General features: G+C 41.7%; 1 protein-coding gene across 1 annotated transcript in view; it reads right to left on the reverse strand.

The window, feature by feature from the left end:
- LOC124610551 (cyclic nucleotide-gated cation channel subunit A) overlaps positions 1 to 22,296 on the reverse strand; it is a 270,115-nt gene extending 247,819 nt beyond the window's left edge. Inside the window, exon 1 of the mRNA XM_047140167.1 lies at positions 22,183 to 22,296. The gene's annotated coding sequence lies outside the window, so the exon portion shown is untranslated. The remainder of the gene's footprint in view (positions 1 to 22,182) is intronic.
- Between the last annotated feature and the right edge of the window lie 2,736 nt (positions 22,297 to 25,032).

The following is a 25,032-nucleotide window of genomic DNA, read 5'->3' on the forward strand; positions in this document are numbered from 1 at the left end:
GTCTTTATGGACTGTGAGAAATTTTTAGCTTTTGACCAACATTGTATCAATAAGTGTGTGCATTTGATTTCTTTGTTATTGTAATTATGAAAAATTTTTTTCAAATCTGTATTGGCCACTGCCCAATCCAATTTGTAAAATTTTTTGTGGGGAGCATGGGGGCTGTGTAAGTAGGCTGTTTAGGTTTTTTTATTGGTAATGCCACCTCTGTATGAAAATCACTGGCTGTGCTGTGTGCAGTCTGTGGCTGCTTTGCATTGTTGTAATACTCGCCATTGTAGTGTTGGGCAGCGGCAGCTGGATGTGAACAGCGCGTAGCATTGCGCAGTTGGAGGTGAGCCGCCAGCAGTGGTAGATGTGGGGAGAGAGATGACGGAGTTTTGAAATTTGTCATGAACTGCTATATTTATATATGATGATATCAAGGTAAATACATTGTTTGTTCTCTATTAATATCTTTCATTTGCTAACTATCCCTATCAGTAGTTAGTGCCTTCCATAGTTTGAATCTTTTATTTAGCTGTATTGCAGTAGCTTGAGCAGCGAAGATTTTTGTGAGGTAAGTGATTTGTGAAAGGTATAGTTTAATGTTAGTCAGGGCCATTCTTTTGTAGGGAATTTTGAAAGTCAGATTGCGTTGCGCTAACAAAATATTGTGTGTCAGGTTAAGCACAGTCTTGTATAATTGTTCAAAGGGGACGTTTCATAAGGTATCTAAAAATTAGTTTTATTTCATTCCTAACAGGCTCAGGAAGGGAATGCTTATGACGGTATGTCTGACCACTTTCTTTTGCTTTTTGGTAACCACACCAAGAATCTGCTCCTTTAGCGCAAAGTCCGTGAACAGGGTGGTCATCTGTGGACAACTTAATGAAAGTAGGTGGCCCATACAGCTTTGATGATTGCTGTAACATCACTCAGAGGTTTAGTTCGTCTAATGGCCAGTCCATAATAACTCTGAAAAAGGTCTATTTCAGTTTCTGTCAATCTGCCTCGGCCAGACAGAGATTTTTCATCAGATAGCAACTTTCCTTTCATTTTCTTCGTAGCTTCCTCAATCTAGCACCCATTCTCTTTTGCACATGTCCACAACACTCCAGTTTTGTTACCAAGGTATCACCATAAACATTGAACCCATTAATTTTATTGAAAGCTTTAGAGTCCCCATCGCCTAGGTACATCGTATATCTAACTATATAAACGGGCACCGACCTCCGGAATATAATTCTGAATATAACTCCTCTGTAACCATCGTAATTCTTAGAACACTGATGTTCAATATGTCCTTCAGTGTTACCATGGCAGGTGTGGCAGTACTTATATTAGAACTCAACAATAACAACTTTTCCATTCTCCAGATAAGTAGCACTTACAACACCATTCAAGGAACGATGCCCTCGACATTGCCAAGTACCATCAAGTGCAATAGCAATGTCCCAGGTTCCACTAATATGTACAGTTTCTTCTACTGCACGTTTAATCTATGCTTTAGACGCAACCGTCAAGGCACCTAAAAGTATTTATATGTACTTGCTGAACCTACTGGGTGGAGGAGCAAGGTCCATCAAACTACAAAACGTTTGAGGAGCCTTTTTTCCTTTTCCTATTGCACGCATAACATGCACTAACTTCAAATTCACATCATATGAATTGTGCTCAATGTTCTAAGTAATTTTCGAGGTAGATTTATTGCAGGATCTACACAGAACAATTAATATTGACTCTAAACCCTTCCTGCTACTTTGTTGTTCAGTTATTTGAGATAGCCTACAATATCACATTGTTTACACTTCAACACTTCCTTTACCAAAGAAGATAAGATACCCACATCAACAACAACAAATCCATTACAAACAGTGTAATTATTAACAAAAAAAATTTAATTACCAGGAGGCGTACCATGTGGGAGTTTCTTCCCTGAAGAATTTGTACATAGGTTACTTTCAACAGTGTGGCTTGTTTTGTTAGTGAATTGGTTACCGCGGAATTTCCTTTTATTGAATTTCTTGATGCGAGGCATAGTTCGTATTTATTGCGCACTAAAGGATATGCACTTCCACAGATATATGTAGCACTAGGGCAACAAATATTCAGTAAGACGTGAAAAAACTGACACTAGAAACCTGCACTGTTACCAACATTTACGATGTATCATAGGTTCAATAGCTGGAAACAGGAAGTTCATAGACCTTTTCGAAATAATACTGGTTTCTGTAACAGTAATAAAGGGGGCTTGGCGGCATACATTTATATAACTTTAAAATTTGGTATATGTAGCTAATTTTTCATTTGAAACCCTATAATGTATTTATCAATGTAATCGGGAAAGACTACAGAATTTAATAAATTCATAAAAAAATTCGATTTTTCCACCTTTTATAAGTACCCTGTATCCTTCAGAGCAGTCGCCGGGGAGTCGGCTTCTTTTATAAGAGTAGTGCTACCGACAGTCGATGAGCACCATGCAGGACACGTAGGCCGCCGCTTGATTTGTTTAGGACAGGTGCTGAGCGCCAGCAGTTGCAGAAGTTTCCCTGAATACGATGGTCACCAAAGCTTGAGAGTACATCGACTCTACCTTAAAACGCCGGTATAGTGACGCATGACGAAAACTTGGTCCTGTGCAGAATACTGCTCATTTTTAGAAGCCAAAGTTATCCAGTCAGAGCACAGCTCTGTAGAATTAGGTTTGGTATCTGGTAGCCTTCCTAGAAAGCAGGAGAGTGGGCCATTACTTGCAGTTAATCATTTCTCTCTTTTTCGTGGGAAGATAAATAGCTGAGTGCGTTTTAGAATTTCCTTTCTCCTTTTGTGGAGGAGAGATGCCATAAGAAGAGCACCGCGTCCATAACCACTCGTAGAAAACGCAGGCACGAGCTCCACTGGCCCCCCCTGAAAATTACGAGAGGGTGGGAGGCCGGTCGCTACCTGTAAATATTACAGACACGAGAGAACCGCAGACTGGCCGAAATAAAACCATCTGTGAAGAATGGTAATTTTGTACGTAACTTTTACGAGCAGTGCTTGCGAAAACACGAGCCACTGGCTGGCTTATAAAACTTTTCCTGAGAGGGGAGTTTAGCAGATTTGTTACGATCATTATCGCTGGACAGAATTTAACGGAATCTTGCGAATGGCGAAAGACAGTTAATGTGAAATTCTGGGAGAACAGAGAGGATATAGTTCTGCCTAGGGACTCTGGTTAGACAGCTCAGTGGAAACATATGGGTACTACAGCCCTGCAGGAACACTCTGTCTCTCCAGCTCTTCCCCTGACTTTGGAGCTGGGTGGTACTTCTGAGGGAGAACATGGCATATAACGACCAATCCATTGGCAGCCGTCCCCACTACTCCATCCTACCGCTTATATCATGGTGAGAATCTGCAGCACAGGCGACCGAAAATGAGAGTTATCATTCGTTCAGTAGGCGCGAAGTGTTAACTAACTTAGATTCTAGAATCACGATACTTCTGATTAGGTTTTTCAATGCTCGTTAAGGATCAAGTTAGTTATGGTGGTTGCTTGTCACATTCTGTGCCCTGTGGCAATGTCGGAGAAATCACTCTGTGGATACCACGATCGTTTCCTTTCATCAGTGATTTGTAAGATGACTTTTTCTGTCTTCCAAACCTGCGGTCTTTGTCAGATGAATCAATCATTAGCTTAGATTGCTCTTTGTCCATGAAGATTATTTGTTCTATTTTCTTTGAGAGTTATTCCTCTCAATATCAAAATGGTTCAAATGGTTTCAGCACTATGGGGCTTAACTGCTGAGGTCATCAGTCCCCTAGAACTTAGAACTACTTAAACCTAACTAACCTAAGGACATCACACACATCCATGCCCGAGGCAGGATTCGAACCTGCGACCGTAGCGGTCGCGCGGTTCCAGACTGTAGCGCCTAGAACCGCTCGGCCACTCCAACCGGCCTCTCAACATCATTTCGTCAGAAAATTCGTATTATGCAATTGATACAGAGGTTTTGTAATAAATCAGGGGCTAACAGGACTAATCTTTTATTTCAATAGATAGAAAAATCCCCTTTTTATCGAGATTATTAATATTTTCTACAAGAATCAACACACAGGATTCATTTGTCGGGATCACCCTCTTCATCACGTTATTCCGTTGCACGACAGCTTTCATTACCATATCTGAGTTCATGGGAAGCGAAGGTCCAACTGATGCAGATCAGTGTGGCTGCAGAGGGTGGAAACTATTAGGGAAGGCTGAGACTGGAATATATCCGACAAATAATTGAAGACGTTGGCTATAAGTGCTACTCTGAGATGAACAGCATGTACGATGCACGTGCTCGTGTTTTTAGTTGCAGAACAGAGACTTGAGACTGGAATAAACAAGCAACATGACAAAGGCCGCGAGGGGTAGCCGCCCGGTCTCGGCCGTCTTGCCATGGTTCGTGCGGCTCCCTCCTTCGGAGGTTCGAGTCATCCCTCGGGCATGGGTGTGTGTGTTGTTCTTAGCGTAAGTTAGTTTAAGTTAGATTAAGTAGTGTATAAGCCTAGGGACCGATGACTTGATCAGTTTGGTCCAATAGGAACTTACCAACACCATGACAAAGCTTGGTCTGTAGGAACTAGCCATACTTTATCAGAATTTAATCCTCTAGGTCACAAAACAAAACGCGCGTTTTTGAAACTTTTTATAAATTTTGCATACTCCCTAGGCAAGTGTGTATCGAGCGACTTTGTGGTGGTTAATGAAGACCCACCATGATAGAACAGCCGTGATAGAATGTTATTAGGAATGCAAAGAGAGCTCCATCATATATTAAAGTGAAGCCAGAATCAAGTTGACACACTAAATCTGAAGGAATCTAGAAAGAAAGTATAGAGAGCAATGTGAGAAGCGTTTAAAGAATTCGAAAGTAAAATTTTGCATGTGGTGCTGATTACTTGTTTTACGCGAAGTCCGTCTAAGCGGAAGGAAATAATCTTTTCATTCGGTCGGTGATCATAAAAGCACCGAAACGGAAGATGAGAGAGAGAAGACCGATATACTGAATCCGGTATTCCGAAATTGTAACTGCGGAACATTGTAATACGCTTCCTACTTTCAGCAGTTGTAGGAACGTTGAAAAGATAGATACTGAGCCAGAAAGTGAACTAAAATCGCTCACTAATGCAAAGGCACCTGAACCGGCTGAAACACGATGAAAGAACTCGTAACGCTTGTAGCGGGTAGTAGGTCACTGGAACAGCGTAGTATACCGAGCATTTGGAAGAAAGCATAGTAATTTCTGTTTTCAAGAATGGTCGTGGAACTGATGTACATAATTATAGGCCCATATTGCTGCCCTCAATCTGTTTTACAATCGTAGAACATGTTCTGTGCTCACGCATTATGACTTTTCTGGAGAAGGGAACCTCCTCTTTAAAAACCGAAATGGATTCCGTAAACAGAGAAAGTGAGCTCGCTCTTTTCGCCCATACAATCCAGAGCGCCGCAGACAAAGGCGGTGTAACGTCTCCCCTTTTGCCTTTGGTTTGTTTTGAATATGGTTTTCATGTATGAGGGCGCACTTGCACATAATGTTCGCATTAGCTACGCTGACCTCCAGAGAATTTCATTAGGGTGTGTTGGAAATTTTTACCTCTGCAATGCGCCTATGGTCAACTATCGTGCGAAATTAAGAAAAAGGGGTTCACTTGTTTGAGCAAAAAAAAAAAAAAAATCGATGTCTTGCGGCATGTAAAGCTCTCATGTAGTCCTTAAAAGTAAAAGCGTGAGCTTATCTGACTTCGTAACTGTCATTTCACCTCTTGATTTAATTAAGATCAAAGTCAATACTAAAGTTTGTAAGAATTTTCAGATCTTGATTCCAGAGATCAGAGGCATAGCTTCCCGACAGCAGAGATCACGAACAAACAGCTATTTGAACACGTAAGATTTTTAGTTTCTTTTTGTCTTTCAGACTAGCAAACGGCTCGCGAGGTGACAGCGCCCAGGGTGATGCCGTATTCTCTTGTCTTCCGGAAGGCACCCGTTGCAGTTCCGCACTGTGGTCCACTAAACAAAATACGAGCTTTCCGCATATCAGATCACATTTGTGACTGAATTCAGGACTTTTTAGCAGACAAAACTCAGTACTTTACTCTTAATCGGTCGAAATCGACAGATGTAAAGGCAATTTATGAAGCACCTCAAGGGAGTGTTACAAAGGAATTACTGTTTACAATATATATAAATGATTTATTGGATAATACCAGAAGCTCTCTGCACGAAGACTGCAACGTCAGGACACCAGTGAAACGCAGCAAATCTTACGGAGGATCGATGGTCAGTGCAAGATCTGGCAGCTGACCCAGAATATAAATAAATGTAGCACATAGGGGAAGCGATCCATTACTGGTCAATTACGCTATTGATGAAAAATCACTGGAAACAGCAGAACTACAAAATACCTAGGAGTAACAGTCAAGAGGGACCTAAAGTGGAATGGAAACCTAAGACTAATTGTTCGGAAAACTAAATGACAGAATGAGATTCTTTGGAAAAAAATCTTAAGGACATGTGATTCATCCACGGAACAACGTGGCTTACAAAACACTTGTTTGACGGGCTCTTGAGTCTAGTTCATCAGTCTGGGAGCCTTACCAAGTGGGACTGAATGAAGAGATAGAGAATATCAAAAGAAAAGCTATACGTTTCGTCACGGGATCGTTCAGTGCACGCACAGAATAAAGGAGATGATGAACAAGCTACAGTGACTGACGCTGCAATAGAGGGGTTGTGTGGCACGGGGATGTTTACTGTTGAAATCTCGCAATATGACTGGGACGAGAAAATCAGATAAATTTGAGCTCATACAGAGGCTTATAGATATTCGTTTTTCCGACATACCATTCACGAGTGGAACAGAGAGAGGGAAAGATGTTATTGGTAACGGAGGTGCCTACCGCCACACACCGTAAGATGACTCGCGGAGTGTAGATGTAGACGTTGATGTATACGTAGATTTTTTGCTTCTATTCTCAAGAAATTAAAATTAACAAAAGCATACGTTTCATTAGATATTCAATACATATCCGTTCTGCTTATTAGTGGATCCATCTCTTTACACAGTATAAAAGAAAATGTCCTGACTGACTCGTCGTAACCCACCCCACTGCTAAGGACAAAACTTGAAATTTGGAGAGGCTGTTGATCTTGTACTATAGGCATCGCTTAAGAAGGTATTTTTCTAAATGTCGCCCATAACGGTGTGAAATAGGGGATGAAAGGCTTCTTGAAAATATGTCACTATTAAGGCAATTTTGGAGCTAGATCTACGAAAATCTGTATTTAGTTTCACGGTCAGAAATAAAGAAATGCGTGGTTCAGCATTTTTGGGCATTTAACTCCTATTGTGGTTAAATAGTGGGTGAAAGTTTTGTTTGAAAATAAATCATTATTAAAGAACTACTAAAGGATTTTTAGAGCTAAATCTGTGAAAATTGGTATTTGTCTTCTCGTTTAGAAATAAAAAGCAGGTGGTTCGGTGTTTTTGGAAATTCAACTTCTAAGAGAATGAAATGCGAGATGTTTTATGAAAATATTTCGCTATGGGAGCGCTGAATTTTGCTTCCCGGTTGGAAATAAAAAATTGTATGTTTCAGTGTTTTGGGAAATTCGTGCTCTAAGGGGGTGAAATAGGGTATGAAAAATTTTACGGAAATATTTCATTACAACAATTTGTAAAGCAAAACGTAAGAAAATTTGTACTTTGCTTCTCTGTTACAAGTAAAAGAATATGTGTTTTCGGAAACTGAACTCCTAGAGGGGTAAAATAGGAGATGAAAGTTTTTATGGCAATATTTCAGTACGGAAGCCTTTTTGAAACCAAATATCTGAAACTTGTATTTGAATTTTCGGCTGGAAATAAAAAAATACATGTTTCAATGTGTTTTATGGAAAGTCAACTAATACGAGGGCGAAATAGAGGATTACAATTTTTATGAAATTTTTTCGTTGTATAAAAACGTTTTTGAAGCCAAATCTCTGTCAACAGCTGTTTGACTTCTAAAGAAATATGAGTTAGGGGATGAAACTTCCTATGGAAATGTCACCACAAGAACTCAAAAGACATCCGACATCAGCTACCAGAATTGCTTTTTGGTCAGAAGTACATCCGAAAAAGACCATGGTTTAAGAAGATGTTGGAATTTGTGCACAACATAAAAATTCTATTAAAAAAAACAAGAAGTGTCTGTGCAGACCATACAATCTATACAAGCAAGGCAGCGAGCGCTAAGCCCGTAGAGGATAGAATACCCAGTATCACCAGCTACCACTCGCCTGGTTTGTGATACTTTTCTTCAAATACAGGATGAAGGTATAACCTTTTAAGATACTCTCATCAGGGAAAGAGTTACCAGCGTTCATCTCAAGGTTCGATTCCATAATGAGATGCCTCTGTGCCATAAAAAAATTAATATCTATTTTTTCAACTTCAGAATGACAGTGCCTCAGCAATAAACTGCTGTCTCACGGTACTGTTGTAGTGCCTTATATCTTGGATTGATCAGCGCTTTCCACTTCCCATTGACACGATTTCCTTGGTGTTTTCTATCAATTGCGACTGAGTTGTTACAACAGCTGTCATCCCTCATACCCTCACTACTAAAATACGAGGGTTGGAACTTAAATAGTGGCAACTATTTATTCACAACCGATACAAAAGAGCTACATGTTTACACCTGTTACTGTCCTTCAAAGTAGTCACCAGCGTTGTGTAGAAACCGCTGCCAGAGATGTGGAAGGCGTAGTATACCGTTAGCAGAGCCTGTTCTGTTGATGGCGCGAATGGAGCGGTCTACTGCCTGTCGAATACCTGGAACAGTTCTGAAGCGAATGCCACGAAGTGGTTCGTTCATCTTCGGAATCAAATCAAAGTCAGAAGGACTTAAGTCCGGGGAGTATGGTGGGTGGTACAGTACTTCCCAGTCCCATCGACCGAACAGAGCAGCCAGCTTGCGCTGTATGCGTCCGCGCATTGTCTTGCAAAATGATGGGTGGATTGCGCTGAAAATGTCGCCGCTTCTTTCGCAAAGCTGACCGCAGGTGATGCTCCAAAAACGAACAGTAATAGTATGCATTGACGGTCTGTCGTGGGGGAATGTAATGTGTTAGGATAACACCATCACAGTCGTAAACGAGAATCACCATAACTTTAGACCGCTCCATTCGCACCATGAACAGAACAGGCTCTGCTAACGGTATACTACACCTTCCACGTCGCTGGCAACGGGTTCTACACAACGCTGGTGACTACTTTGAAGGAGAATAACAGGTGCAAACATGTAACTCTTTTGTATCGGTTGTGAATAAATAGTTGCCACTATTTAAGTTACAACCCTCGTATTTAACATTGTTGAACATTCTCCGAGCACTCATTTTGGATTTCGGGATCATGGATGCAAATAAACAGAAAAAGTAAACAAACAGAAGATCATCATAAGTCGTGCAAGCAGCACTCGCCACTGTGTATGACGTACGGGACGTCCAACTATTGCAACTCCTTGGGTGGTTACTAGACCGGCACGACTCAGACAGTCTTCGCGGTAACTACTGTTAGAACTAACATACTTACGGAGTCAACCTTGTCAGACGTTTTCGTAATTTACGAAATTTATTTATGTAAGATATCCATAATTAGTCGCTTAAGTTGCTTATTTTATAATTGTTTTAATCACGGTTATTTGTGTTAGTCTTTCAACGATTTTTTCTTGACTATCTGACAGCTTCCTGTTTTTGAAAACTTTGGTTTATTATTTTTGACGATGGGAATTACCAAATTACGTTTCTCTTTTCACTATACGTCAGGTGTTAAAGCATTTATTCAGAAAATATTATGATATCTTCGTTACTTCTGTTGGATCAACAGCTGATTTGTAAACGTTTAGTGCTCCAAGGGAAGTAAAGCGCCCTCATATCCGTCTTCCCCTTTTAAGAATGAACATGTGTTAGGATAGGAGGGTCGACGCCGGGGTATCAGATGAGCTTTTAAGCTTGCAAGTGCCGAAGAAGACGTCCGATGAGGCTGAAGATCCCCGTTAGGAGTGTCAGAGCATTTCAGACAGTGAATCTAAAAGGTAGGCCCAACGTCAATGGCCTGATAAATTATTCGAAGTGCCTGGGAGCACTGTGAAGCTTATCTTGAGAGTATGATAAAGAAGAAAGGTACTTATTTGGAAAGCAATCCCGGGATAAATATATCTTAACTATATTCTACCAAAAACGTTTGGCAGTCGTGAAATATCACTTATATTTGAATTTCATCAGCGATGATTGAAAATATTAATTTTCGTTAAGATAACGCAAATTTTCAAGATACCTCTTCCGAATTACAGCCCACTTAAGGTAGTGTGGGACATATCTGTCTCTTTTACTATTATTCGGAATCCAAAATGTTGAGGAAACGTTTGAATAAATGTCTTTGACGAGAAACTTTTTGAGGCCTAAACGCAGAAATTCCGCAGTGTTTCTTAAAAATAGGGTAAACGAAATCCGACATGGAAGAATTAAAGGTGTGGAAGAAGAAGGAAATGTTACAAATGACCTGACTCCGGAAAAAGGTGGAAAAGACTGCAACAAAATTTCAATTAGGAGTTTCTTATTTAATGCTGTTTTGTATCATAAACCATTTACAACTACACAAACAGAAAAAAATTAAGGTTCAGCACTTAAAAATGCTAGCTCTAACAATTAGTGGCTTCATGACTGTTACACTATTTCTAAGTCTCTACAAATGTATTGAGAAGAGCCCGTCTAAAGGTAATGAAGGTCATTACAGATTATCTGATATTCATTATGTGAAATGAAGCGATTCGCTGCTGCGCTTTGGCTATGCGCCCTACAGAACGGCAACCCTTCTTACAGCAATGGTGCACCAAGTGCCTAACCTCGAAGGAGTTGCATCAGTAGATGACAGAGCTCAGGCAGGCGCGCTGCCTAGACCAGCAGGCGCACTGCAAGCGACACCAGAGGTCTTTGGCCTCGCGAACCTGTTTGTCTCCGCGGGTCACGTGATAGCAAATAGTGTCTCTGTATCTCTATGCAGCCTGGGTGTTTACGGTGGCGCAAAGCCTCTCCGAGGCATCTTCCGTCAAGCTCTGGGCCAGGCACAGACTGCACCCACAGTCCCCTAATCAGAGCCTCGATCGGAGCCTTCGTTACATACGACGCTGGGCCACGCCAGCCACCGCCGACCGAAGGATTCGCAAGTGCCTGCTGCCCCGTGGCAGGGACTTGGCCTCTGCATGCCGGCCGGTGTGGCCGAGCAGTTCTAGGCACTTCAGTCTGGAACCGCGTGACCACTACGGTCGCAGGTTCGAATCCTGCCTCGGGCATAGATGTGTGTGATGTCCTTAGGTTAGTTAGGTTTAAGTAGTTCTAAGTCTAGGGGACTGATAACCTCAGATGTTAAGTCCCATAGGGCTCAGAGCCATTTGAACCATTTGGCCTCTACTTCCCAGTGAAAATTAACTTTTATTGTTTCATCATTACGGCTTTCAGCCTAAGTTAGACTTTTATAGATTCAGTGCTAAAACTGTCACAAACTTGTAGCGATTGATTGTTCTCCGGAGGACGAGTAGTTTGGTATATATCGTTTTCAAGAAAACTGTTTACCTGAGCCGTGTTCTCATTGTGCCTCAATAAGAGTGAAACTTAATACTTGCGGTGTTCACTTCTGAAGGTTTATTTGAGTAAAAATACGAGCATCATAGCAAAAAATGGCACCATTTGAGAGGGAGCAGATATGCGATTTGTTTAAGAGTGAATTGTCAGCGATAACTGTAGTTGCTGTTACTCTGCAACGTGCATCTACAGCAATGGTTCGCGAACTTTTCCTCTGACAGACCACTTTGAAAATGCTGCTACTCTGATGGAGCACCTTGTTTATTTCGAAGCTCCATTCAATTGATGTTTTTTTAAATGAAACTTGTTTTATTCAGTGATTAATTCAATTTTAAAACATAACTACTAACACAGAAATCATAACAATGTTTTAAAAAATAAGAAAAAATGTACGAGAAAAGGCCATTTTACTAACGGATTTTTTGCGGAGCACTTATTCCCATCCTACAGAACATCAGTGTTCCACGGAATACAGTTTGTGAAACTCTTGTGCAGGATCGATTCGACAGGTGAATATTTCCTGTAATAGGGTGCCACAGAGGGATGTGCGATCAACATCATCTGCGACACCGCACGCTACTGACAGCCATATCTCGATCCTCAGCCTCCGCAGGAAGTGTCGTACTTTGTAATGATGCTACTGACGGGAAAGGTCATGCTGCGTTACCGAAAGCCTTCGATTTCATGTCCAGTATTAAATTAAGCTTCCACGATGGCCAAAAATAGGTTTCACATTTCTGGCAAAAGATGTACCGTGGAGAGCGGCCTTTATTTCTTTGGAAAGGCTACATTTGTGATAGGTTTATGTGAAATCGCCATCAGTCCACATGACTACTTCGTATTACACCGACAGGATTTTCAGTCTAGTGGTTATCTCTGTGCAGACGAGCTTCGAAAATGGTGCGTTGCAACAGAACAGTGTCTGTTCCCGGGCTACAGACGCAATGATTTTTGATACGCGCTTATTGAGTTTTCTCCGCCATCGCAGTCTGGCTCAGAGGTATCTGTTATGACTGTGGTCTAGGTGGTGTGCGGCGCAGGGAAGAATGCTTGTTAAGCAGCGCTCAGGAAGGACGGTGACGACTTTGGTTTGTGTCCGGTTGGTGTGAGGGTCGAGAGGTGGTGTTGTGGCAGCTTTTCGCTGCGGCTGGACTGGGCAGTTGTGTTATTGGAGCAGCAACTAACCGGAGTGTATACTGGGGTGCGGTAGTGGCCAGCATTGCTTTGGTCTGTTACTTGTGGCACTAGGTTTGTGCCGCCCGTTTTACTACTGGCGCTGTGCTCTGACCTTGGCTGTCTGGACTAGAATGAACGGCGAGTACCTTCTGAGCTCTGCCTAGCAGTGCTGTTTTCCGCAAAGCTACGAATTGTGTTCTGTGGTGTCAGTGCCATTCACCTTCCATGCTCCGGGTTTGAATCCCAGTTGGGAGAATAAAGCCCGTTAAAAGTGTTGGCCTCAGTTGCGCGATACTTAGCGCTGATCTGCAAACTCAGCTCCTAGTGTGTTTCTCAAAGCCCTGTTCACTTTACGAAAATTGTTATTAGTTCACGTCTGAGATGCAGAGATTATTTTAGGTTGATGTGCGTGCCATGATGTGTACTATAATCGTGGGTCTCTGCTTTAGACGCCCATTTATTACTCTATTCTCTAGCATTATTTGTGCAGAGCGTAGAGGCATTGCGGGTGCCACCAACGACAACCAAAGATAAAATACCGGCATTAGCCCACTGCGATTGAGGCAGCTACGAACCAAGCGATGGTGTCGTGCTCAATGTGTTGTAATTTTATGCAGCTGTTTTATTGGTGCTCTGATTTTTCGTAAGTTCAGTTTCATTACATGCGATTCTCTGAAGCTACTTTGATTATATTCGTTTTATAAGTTTCTGCCTTGACGTATTTCATGTACAGCTACAATGTGTCCGTTGACTCTGTCACTGCCTACTACTGTAATGTGGATAACGAAATTTAGTATCTCAGTTCCTTAAAGCTTGTGGGGGCTGTAGCTCGTTTTTATGTTAACTGCTTCTCTGGGAGGGAGACGGTTAGCTGCATAACGGTTTGGGCAGGAGCGCGGTAAACTTTTGACTATTCTTCTTCAACTGTAAGTTTAATTTTCATTGATTTAAGGGCAGGTCCCGTTAAAGGTTTCTTAATGCCTTCAGTTGAATTGTATCGTATTGTATCAAACCGGGGACCTAGAAACGACGTAGAGGCTTCATCCCGCCGCAGCCCTCAGTGGTTCACAACCCATCAACAGGCCACAGCAGTCCACCCACCCCACCGCCGCCCCATACCGAACCCACGGTTATTGTGCGGTTCGGGCCCCAGAGGAACCCCAGGGAACGTCTCATACCAAACGAGTGTAATCCCAAATGTTTGTGTGGTAGAATAATTGTGGTGTTCGCGTACATAGAAACGGTGTTTGTGCAGCAATCGTCAACACAGTATAACTGAGGCGAAATATGGGGAACCAGCTCGCATTTGCCGAGGTAGATGGAAAACCGCCTTAAAAACCGTCCACAGGTTGGCCGGCACACCGGACCTCGATACTACTGCTGGGGACCGGCATGCTTTCCCGCTCGGGAAGCAGCGCGTTAGACCGCACGGCTAGCTGGGCGGGCTTAATGCCTTCTAACTTTAATGTTGTTTGCTGTTACGAATTTTTGATGATCGTTCTTAGAATACTAATTGACTGATTTCGCGAGATTATATCCATTTAGGTATTAATTGTCCATGTGGGCAGTGGTCCATTGGCTGTGCCCAACCATTTGGGGCAGCTGCCGGGTGAAAGCTCGTTATCTTTTTGTTCAGGTGTTAGATTGTGTTTTCGATTACTGAAAGGGCAAGACCCGTCAAAGTTGTCTTATTGTTAATGAGTGTTTTTCTTTTAACTGTTTAGTGATTAAAGCATACCTCCCAACCTTCAAAAACCAAAAAACAGGAGATTCAGTTTCAAAAATCAGGAGATATGAAAGATCAAAAAGCTGTGGCTCATTTTTGTATACACCTAAGACAACTGAAAAGTTTTCCATTAAGGCGCCACAAAGCTATATAATGGCTAAAAAAGCATATAGAAACACTGGAAATACCCAAAATGTTGATTCTGTAACCCATATTTGTAGTTTCGCCCAGTTAATTGCTGTTAGGTTAGGATGTTTTTTGGCATTAGAAAAAAAAGTATGATTGCCGTAAAACAGCATACACCATACTGTTTTGTGACACACGTGAAAACTGTAAAAATACGCTTGCCAACTGGTTCTCCGGTGTATGCTGAAATCTTAACACAACCACTTCTTTTTTATTTTTCAGGGGCAGCATCTACTTTCTCCTCGTAAGGTTTCACATTCTACATCTCTGCATGTTCAAAGTTAGCTAGTATTACACATTTTCAGGGAAACTATGTCATTACAGAAATTCGTAAAATTCTCATATATAACTCTAGCTATGTAGCCTATTAGTATTCAGTATTAGCGAGAGACATTGGAACAATCATGAGAACATGTACAATACCTTTCTTCTCACAGGTGAAGTAGAAGCTGCTTCTGCAGTAGGAAACATTGCAGAATCTGAATAATGATGATGTACTAACAAACCAAAACAGTTACCAAATAAAATAGTAGTTCACTCTTAAAATGTTTCGAGATAATACACATTAGTGTTCTCACTTATTTAACAATGTTGTTATCCGTTCACATCAAGGTCTATCATTTCCTCCTTAATTAAATTTCCAATACATGATGAGGATGGAGAAAATATGGTAACACACAGGTATAATTATCTTTTCATGAAACACTTCACATTTCTATTGATTTAAGGAAGTGAATGTTGAAGACTTACCCTTTCTGAGAAATTCTTTGTTGAAGGTTTGCTGAAAGCAGTAGCCCTGTAGTCTTGATTTTACTGTCAACAATCTCTCCAAATTTTCATCACCGGTAGATGATCTAAACTGTGTCCTTGTTTTAGTTACTTGACTAAATATCCTCTCACATTCTGCACTACTATGAGGGGCCGTTAGAATACCTAACATAACACGAATTAATTTGTCAAATTTTAGGCTCCCATCACTATTTCATAGTTTTCCTATCAGAGACCACTGCACATCAATTCTTTCTTCCCTTAAGATTTCATCCGGTATATCATATATCTGAAATGCACAAAACTGGGATTGTAATTCATCCATGGCGTCATGCTGTTTACCTACATCTGCATTCAATAATACTGGAAACTTTTCCACAAAATACTTTAGGGTAGAAAAGGATGCATTGGAAACAGATCTGATTTGCACAACTGTTGCATTCCTCAGCATTTCACCATGTATTCAAAGGCGGCAATTAAGTATTTCCGAACAGATGAGAAGAATTCCACCTTCTCATCATGCTTGAGGCAATCCACAAGTTGAGAAGTACAACTGCCAATGACCAAATCACAATCATCCTTCTGGTTTCTTCTGCTGTGGTAATCAACCTCAAAAGGAGAACAGGATTTTATCACTGTAAGTAGCACAAATTTAGACATCAATTTCTGTAACTTGTCCAGCAGCAGATCTTGCAGTAAATGGATGTGAGGTACACTTGACTGCCAAATTACATTTGTTTTGTCAAATGTAGGTACAATGTTTGACAAAAACAGACCCAAAGGCATATATAAATCTGATGACAGAAACTTAAAAATCCTTTCTTCACGAGACAGGTTGTACTTAATTGGGGAATCCTGTTTTCTTATTTTTGATGTAGATGAACATGGAATTGGCAATTCACTAGTTCTTTTTCTTGAAGAGGCACTAATCTCAATTGGTGACTGTTTCACCTTCGGTATATGATAATTTTGGAGACACCCAAGCTGATCATTCTTACCAGACGTCACTTCATAATTAAGCAGGCTGGTCAAAGGCTTCCACTGTTCCAGTAACCGAAGTAAACATTTTCTCACAGAAAGCCAACGGGTGCTCACATGCTTCAATGTTTTTTTCATCTCGACATCATATAATTTCTGAAATTCTTTCAGTTTCTCCTTTCTCTTTGTACTCTTTTGCAGAACATAATGTATGTCCAGTAAACAGTCACCAATCTGGAATGGCAGACATGCAGCTCCCTTTTTTGCTGCCAAATTTAACAAATGGCAGGGACAACCAACAACAAAGAGGTTAGGCATATGATTTTTCAAGAGACCTGCAACTCCGTTTTTCATTCCAACCATTACAGGGGCATTCTCACAAACTATTGACAAACAGTTACTGAGTGGAATATTACATTCCTTCAGTGTGTTGAGAAGAAGTGTTCCTATGTTGACACCAGTGGAATCTCCTTTTAAGTTGGGGAGAGATAATAAGGTACTTTCAATTTTTTGGGTCGTCTCATTATAAACGGTAACAACTGTGGGGTATATATACTAGCATCCCCTTTGTTACTACTGTCCGTTGCAATAGAAAATGGCCATTTTTTCAAAATGTCTACGATTTCTTCTTTTCCCTTTTTTGCCATTTCTCCGATAATTGCGACAGTTTTTGTCCTTCCGCAGCTGTATTTTTTCGCTATACTGCTATCCGGGAACATTTTCTGGAACAGGTGACTCGCATGGTCAGCGAAATGAATCGGCAAATTATGTTCTAAAATAAAAGATGTAAATAAACATTCAGCATTTATCACTTCATCACTTTCACTTTTGTCGCTAAATTCCAGTTTTTATTGTTATTGATGCACTTCAAATTGTCTCGGTGTTTTTTTGTTTCCACACGTTTGGAAACATCACTTTTTCCACCATGTGATACACGAATATCATATCGGCAAACGGTACTAAAAGCAAACAACGAAAATTGTTTTAAGAAGACGGAGTTATATTTTTTGGCCATGTTTAAAAACAAAGCCCCGAATCAAAACACTACGACAATACGCATCAACACACGTCCAAGGAGAACACTGTGCACCACCGAGGTTACTACATGTGCACTATGAGACACGGGCACATCTTCGACAAAATGCGTGGGAAAGAGGAAAAATAACTATCGATATACAAATCGCGCGCGACTTCCTGATTTCCATAAACTTCGATACGTCTCGATTAAGGTCGACTAATACGCAAAGAATTCCGGCAACTGGTGAAAAAAAACTGAAATGGCGGGTTTTCGAAACAAATATCGTAAGTTTGACGATAACTAGTAAAAATCGGGGGAAATACTGGAATAATCGGGAGGCGGGAGAAAAAGTGGAAAATTGGGAGTCTCCCGCCTAAATCGGGAGAGTTGGCAGGTATGTTAAAGGTATTACAAACAATGCTCTGTTCAAGCACCAATGAAAGGAAAAACTTGACTGTAATAACTGTTGTGTTAATAAAAGCAACAAACTTTTTTTAAAGTAAAAGATCAGTGGCTTTCAACTTAAGGATCTTTGCATGCAAGCGAACTTGTTCTATGGATAATCCTCCGCCATTAGTTTCAGTTTCTTTAGCGGATCCCAAGGTCCTCATATAAGCTCTTTTTAGCACGTTTGGGAAGAACTAGATCTCACAGAGGAGGAGATTCAGCAGAAAGTGAATCTGGAAGTGTCTCGGATTACAGCAATGTGTTGGAACTGGTGGTGGGAATAACCTTTACAGACATACGTTCCAGTGTAAAAAAAAAAAAAAAAAAAAAAAAAAAGACGGGCTTCACGTGTACCTCTGTTAATGATGTTCCAATTTCTATTTTGTGTAAGGCAGGAACTGGCTGTATTGAACAACATTATACAGAACTTGGGCAAAATAATATGAATACCCACCTAATATGGCGTAGGGATTCCCTCGGAATCCGTAAGAGCCTATATTCGCCTGTGAATCAAGTAGTAAAATCTCGACTGATAGTCAATGGGAGTTCATAGAATTCCTCGCAAAGAAACGATTCGTATTCCTTTAGAGGTGATGTAGGAGATAATGAGCCTTCAAAAGGTTTTGTAATACCGACCGAAATTGCTTGACACGAAGTCCAGCGATCATTAAGTTGGGGAAGACTCGTTTCATCGCCTCGCAAACCATTCCTGTAACTTTCGTCATTTCAAGCCTACAGGTTGGTATGTGATGGTAGATTAACACGTCGCAACGACATATTGGTGAAAACGAAAACTTCTAGAGATTTTGCGAGGAAAACAGAATACAAATTCAAAGCGTAACAGATAAACAAAGTAGTAATATCCGGAAGTGAGGTGTTAACATGTGTGTGATGTTATTGTTTTTCTCTAGCCGCTGCAGTGAGTTGACTATGTCTGTGATTGAATGCCTACGTGTGTAAACGGATTTCCATTTCATGCGTGCTGGTACAGCAGCCAGTATGCAGATTGTGGTGAAAACAACAGTCTTCGTTGCAGAATTGATTTTATTGCTTACGCGCGTTTCGCCTAATATAAGATATCATCAGAGAGATCATTAGAGTGTTGGTAAGTGGGTTCTGTGTGTCACGATTAGGGCATCGGCAGAAAATAGACTGTCCGTGTCCTATATAGGGTGTCCCATTTTAATCTATACCGGCCGATATGTTTAGAGCGGCATAATTCTGCAAAAAAGTCACCAGTAAAAGTTGTAAAGTTTGAAAGGGGTCATGGAGTGGTTATCTTGAAATCACCTTGAACCCTGTTTTCAGGGTCAAACCAAGGTGAAGTTCATTTTTGCAAATGGTAACCCCTATTTTTTACTCAATATTCGTATTCTACGTGGAAAAATACGCTTTGTTTGTAGGAAATATTTTTTCGACAAACCAATGGTTTGTCGACAGGGGGGCTTCATTGTACCTTTCCCAGGTTACCAGTGCCTCGAGAACCAAGCGAGATCGGAAAAAATTTTCAATGAAGATCTTGTATAGTTTATGAAATCTGTCCACTGGTGAAATTTTCGTGAATTGAAATGGCCTTGAAATTCTTTAGTACGGATTAACCTGAAAGTAAATACCGTCGGAACCCAATGGTCAGCACTTGGAGGGTGGGGAATGAGAGACCAGCATTGTGCTTGTGCCGGCACAATCAGGATAGAGAAGGGTGGACCTTTGAGGCTAACTAGTAAGCGTCATTGTCGGGGAATTGGAAATCATGACTGAGGCCTCAGAGAAATTTTGCCTTAAGAGACTCAGAAAATTTCTTGGCTGTGCTCACTTAGAATGATTCTTGACTGGCGTGACTCTTACGGCCTTAGAAGAAATGTGTGTTAACGGATTTAGAAAAATTCCACTTCGTCAAACTGTGACGAATTTCGTTTCTTGGGACTCAGAACAATCTCTTCAAAATGGGCAGTTGGTCGATCATCTGAGATCCAAAATTTCCAATGAGAACCATGTTAATCAGCCCTTTTCAGGGCTAACGACGTGCGAAGTCCGCTGGGCAACCTTCACGTGGTGCACATTGGGCTCGGCTAATGCCGACCGTATTTGCTTTCAGGTTGATCCCTACTGAAGAATTTCAAGGCCGTTTCAAGTTCACGAAAATTTCACCAATGGACAGAGTTCAGAAACTATACAAGATCTTCATTGAAAATTTTTCCCAGTCTCGCTTCGTTCTCGAGATACTGAAAACCTGGGAAAGTTACAATGAAGCGCCCCCTGTTCACAAACCACTGGTTTTTCGAAAAAAATGTTTCGTACAGACAAATCGTGTTTTTTCAAGTAGAATACGGATATGGAGTAAAAATAGGTGTTATCATTTGCAAAAATTAACTTGACCTTGAAAACAGGGTTCAACGTCATATCGAGGTAACCACTCCCTTCAAACATTACAACTTTTACTAGAGACTTTTTTTGCAGAATTAAGCCGCTCCAGAGGTATCGGCCGGTGTAGATTAAAATGGGACACCCTGTATAGTAAAATAATTAGAAGGAAGTATGAGTTCACGTCATATTCCGTTTTTAACAAATGACATGAGCGCATACCTGACTCGATTTATTTTACTATACAGGGTGAAAAGTATTTAAACCGACAAACTCTGGGAGGTTGTAGGGGACATCAAAACAAATATTTTTCCCTCATGTCATTTTTTCCTATGAGGCCGTATTACGCTCTTCAGTTGTTAGGCACTGTATTACGACCTTCAGTTGTTATAGGGCGTATTACGCTCTTCAGTTGTAGGCAACTGCTGTTCGCCAGTGTAGTAGTACATTGTCTCTGTTTACTAATGGAGCGATACACCTGGAGTGAGTTCACTGATATGGTCGGTGCGTACTATGTAGCGCACCACAACGGACGAGCTGCACAGCGGGTTTATCAACAACAATATCCTAATTGCAGTATCCCGCATCATACGACCTTTGCTGCTGTGTACCAACGTCTGCGTGAGACCGGGTCATTTAGCAGATTACCTGGACAGGGACGCCGTCACACAGTAAGAACACTGCAATTTGAGGAAGCTGTCTTGCAGCATGTGGAACGGAATCCTTCAATCAGCACTCGTACAATTGCACGTAACATGGAGACAAATTAGACGAATGTAAGAACAGTCCTTCGAGAGCAATTGTTACGTCCATTTCACTTACAGCGTGTCCACAACCTGGAACCAGTTGATTATCCACCGAGAGCACAGTTTTTGCAGTGGTACCTGGAACAGTGTGAAATGCATCCTACATTTACATTCTCTGTGTTGTTTACCGATGAAGCAACGTTCGGGCGTGATGGAGTCTTCAACATGCACAGTTCGCATGTTTGGAGTGAGGATAACCCACATACCGCAGTTACTAACACTCAAGTGCGGTTCTTCGTTAATGTGTGGGTCGGTGTTGCTGGGGACTGTTTAATTGGGCCGTATCTGCTACCTAGGCCATTAAATGGCAGGCACTATTACAATTTTCTCTCCAGAGCATTGCCAGTATTGCTGGAAGACGTCCCGCTCTCTGCAAGACAACGTATGTGGTTCCAACATGACGGGTCGCCGGCAAATTTCAGTCGTCGTGTGCGTCGATTCCTGGACCGACGGTTTCCAGAAACGTGGATTGGCAGAGGTGGTCCTGTACCATGGCCTGTTCGATCCCAAGATATGGCCCCTATGGACTTTTTTGTGTGGGGAGAGATGCGGATACTCCTGGGGTTTAGACAGAACATGATCCGACGTTGTAACCTTTGTTTACCTGTCAATGGAGGCATTTTTGAAAATCTACTGTAATTGAAATTAGGTTGTGTTAATCTGTTGTCTCTTGGTCATAAAAGAATGAAAAAGTCTTTGTTGGTTTAATTAATTTGCCACCAGAGAAATCTTCCTCTACTGGTTTAAATAATCCTCATAGGAAAAAATGACATTAGGGAAAAATGTTTTGATGTCCCCTATAACCTCCCGGAGTTTGTTGGTTTAAATACTTTTCACCCTGTATATTACGAAGGTAGGCAAATATTTTTGTCGTAATCATGGCACCCAAAAACCACTTACCAACACTGTAAGTGTCAATGTGAAGGTGTTTTGTACTATGCGAACGCGCGGTATGAATAAATAAAGAAATAAAATCAATTCTGTAACGAAGGCTGTTGTTTTCACCACTAACTACATGTAGGCTACAGTCGGACAGTAGCGCAGAGGAGCGGGGTGCTGAGCTGCAGGTACGTACCCGGTAGTGGAAGGGCAGCGCCGGGTCGACGGCGAGCCGGTCGCCCCAGCAGAAGGGCGTGGGCTCATGCTCGCTGTCGCCGGCGCCCGCGAACTTGGCCAGGAAGCCGTCCGCGCCGCCCGACAGCGGGTCGCCGCCCGCCGCGCGCCGCCACCGCCTCTGCAACACGCCGCACGCCGCTCCAGTACAGGCCACACCTCGTACACGCTACAGGCTGGGAACTGCGGCTATCTCTAACGGCTAGTGACAGGGTAACGTCATCGACAGGCACCAACATCAGACGCCATTGCATTCTTCACAAACGACTTCACCGTTTACCCAGCGAACTTGAAACGGACCATTTTTTTTTTTTATAATTTGGCCAGCCCAATTTTTTTAAAAATTACGTTCTATACGGAGTATGATGGAACACGCGAGGCAATACTGACCCTACGACTTAGCATGGAAAATAGATTAAGGAAAGGCAAACCTACGTTTCTAGCATTTGTAGACTTAGAGAAAGCTTCTGACAATGTTGACTGGAATACTTTCTTTCAAATTCTGAAGGTGGCAGGGGGGTAAAATACAGAGAGCGAAAGGCTATTTACAATTTGTACAGAAACCGGATGGTAGTTATAAGAGTCGAGGGGCATGAATGGGAAGCAGTGGTTGGGAAGGGAGTGAGACAGGGTTGTGGCCTCTCCCCAATGCTATTCAATCTGTATACTGAGTAAGCAGTAAAGGAAACAAAAGAAAAGTTCGGAGTAGGTATTAAAATACATGGAGAAGAAATGAAAACTTTGAGGTTTGCCGAGACAGCAAAGGACTTGGAAGAGCAGTTCAACGGAATGGACAGAGTCTTGAAAGGAGGATATAAGATGAACATCAACAAAAGCAAAAAGGGATAATGGAATGTAACTGAATTAATCGAGCGATGCTGCGGGAATTAGATTAGGAAATGAGAGGCTTGAAGTAGTAAAGGAGTTTTGCTATTTGGGGAGAAAAATAACTGATGATGGTCGAAGTAGAGAAGATATAAAATGTAGACTGACAATGGCAAGGAAAGCGTTTCTGAAGAAGAGAAATTTATTAACATCGAGTATAGATTTACATGTCAGGAAGTCGTTTCTGAAAGTATTTGTATGGAGTGTAGCCATGTACGGAAGTGAAACGTAGACGATAAATAGCTTAGACAAGAAGAGAATAGAAGCTTTCGAAATGTGGTGCTACAGAAGACTGCTGAAGTTTAGATGCGTAGATCACATAACTAATGAACCGAGCGGGGTGGCGCAGTGGTTAGACACTGGACTCGCATTCGGGAGGACGACGGTTCAATCCCGCGTCCGGCCATCCTGATTTAGGTTTTCCGTGATTTCCCTAAATCGCTCCAGGCAAATGCCGGGATGGTTCCTCTGAAAGGGCACGGCCGACTTCCTTCCCCATCCTTCCCTAATCCGATGAGACCGATGACCACGCTGTCTGGTCTCCTTCCCCAAACCAACCAACCAACCAACATAACTAATGAGGAGGTATTGAATAGAATTGGAGAGAAGAGGAGTTTCTGGCACAACTTGACTAGAAGAAGGGATCGGTTGGTAGGGCATATTCTGAGGCATCAAGAGATCACCAATTTAGGATTGGAGGGCAGCGTGGAGGGTAAAAATCGTAGAGGGAGACCAAGACATGAATACACTAAGCAGATTCAGAAGGATGTAGGTTGCAGTAAGTACTGGGAGATGAAGAAGTTTGCACAGAGTAGCATGGACAGCTGCATCAAACCAGTCTCTGGACTGAAGACCACAAGAACAACAACAACGGAATATCAGACGGCCACTGGCGTAACTGAGTCAGCAAACGGCGGTGATAAACGTACACTCGCTAATGTAATCGATTATCATCAACGGAATATTTAAACATTTTTACACTTCCTATCTGAAACAGATAGTAGATTTCCTCTCACAACCGCGACGTATAGAGCTTTTCTTATTTTAAGCTCTGCGGTCAAACATTACTTGAAATTATGTAACAGTTTAACATCTCTGAGATAGGTTGAATCACCCTTTCCGTCGTATCCCCCTCGTCACTACTTCTGGTCGTTGGCCAACTGTCATTCAGTCAAGATGGTGTACTCAGTAATGAAACAAAGCAGTAGGCTCTGCCAGAAATATCGACTCTTAGACAATGTGTCTAATAGTTTATTTTAACACGACGGTATGACATCTTAGGCAATTTATAACACTTAAAACACTTGATAATGGCACTTTGAAGTCGAAATCATGATTGTTAAGTGTAAATGGAACACTGTAAATAAACAACAGTCTAATGACGGTACTGACTTTAAAGACAGCAGAGATTGTTCAGAGATTCAAAGGGAGCATTAGGCAATCATTAACCTATCCAGGTAAGGAGGACAAAAGAAAACGAATGGGTACACTTAGAGACGAAGTTGTTAAGATAGTAGATGATAAAACAAGCAAGAAAGACAAGATCCAGTACAAACCCTGGGATTCAAAAATGATTCAAATGACCCTGAGCACCATGGGACTTAACTTCTGAGGTCATCAGTCCCCTATAACTTAGAACTACTTAAACCTAACTAACCTAAGTACAGCACACACATCCATGCCCGAGGCAGGATTCAAACGTGCGACCGTAGCGGTCGCGCGGTTCCAGACTGAAGCGCCTAGAACCGCTCGCCCACAACGGCCGGCCCTTCCGATTACCCACGAGGTACTAAATCTAAATGATGAGAGAAGGAAATACGAAGATACAGCAAATGGAGCAGGTAAATGGGATACATACATATAAAAACCAAGACTGACAGAAAGTGCAAACTGGCAGAGCAGACTGGAAAGATAAGACACGCAAGGC

This window comes from Schistocerca americana, chromosome 1 (assembly GCF_021461395.2).
Source record: "Schistocerca americana isolate TAMUIC-IGC-003095 chromosome 1, iqSchAmer2.1, whole genome shotgun sequence".
NCBI classification, from domain to species: domain Eukaryota; kingdom Metazoa; phylum Arthropoda; class Insecta; order Orthoptera; family Acrididae; genus Schistocerca; species Schistocerca americana.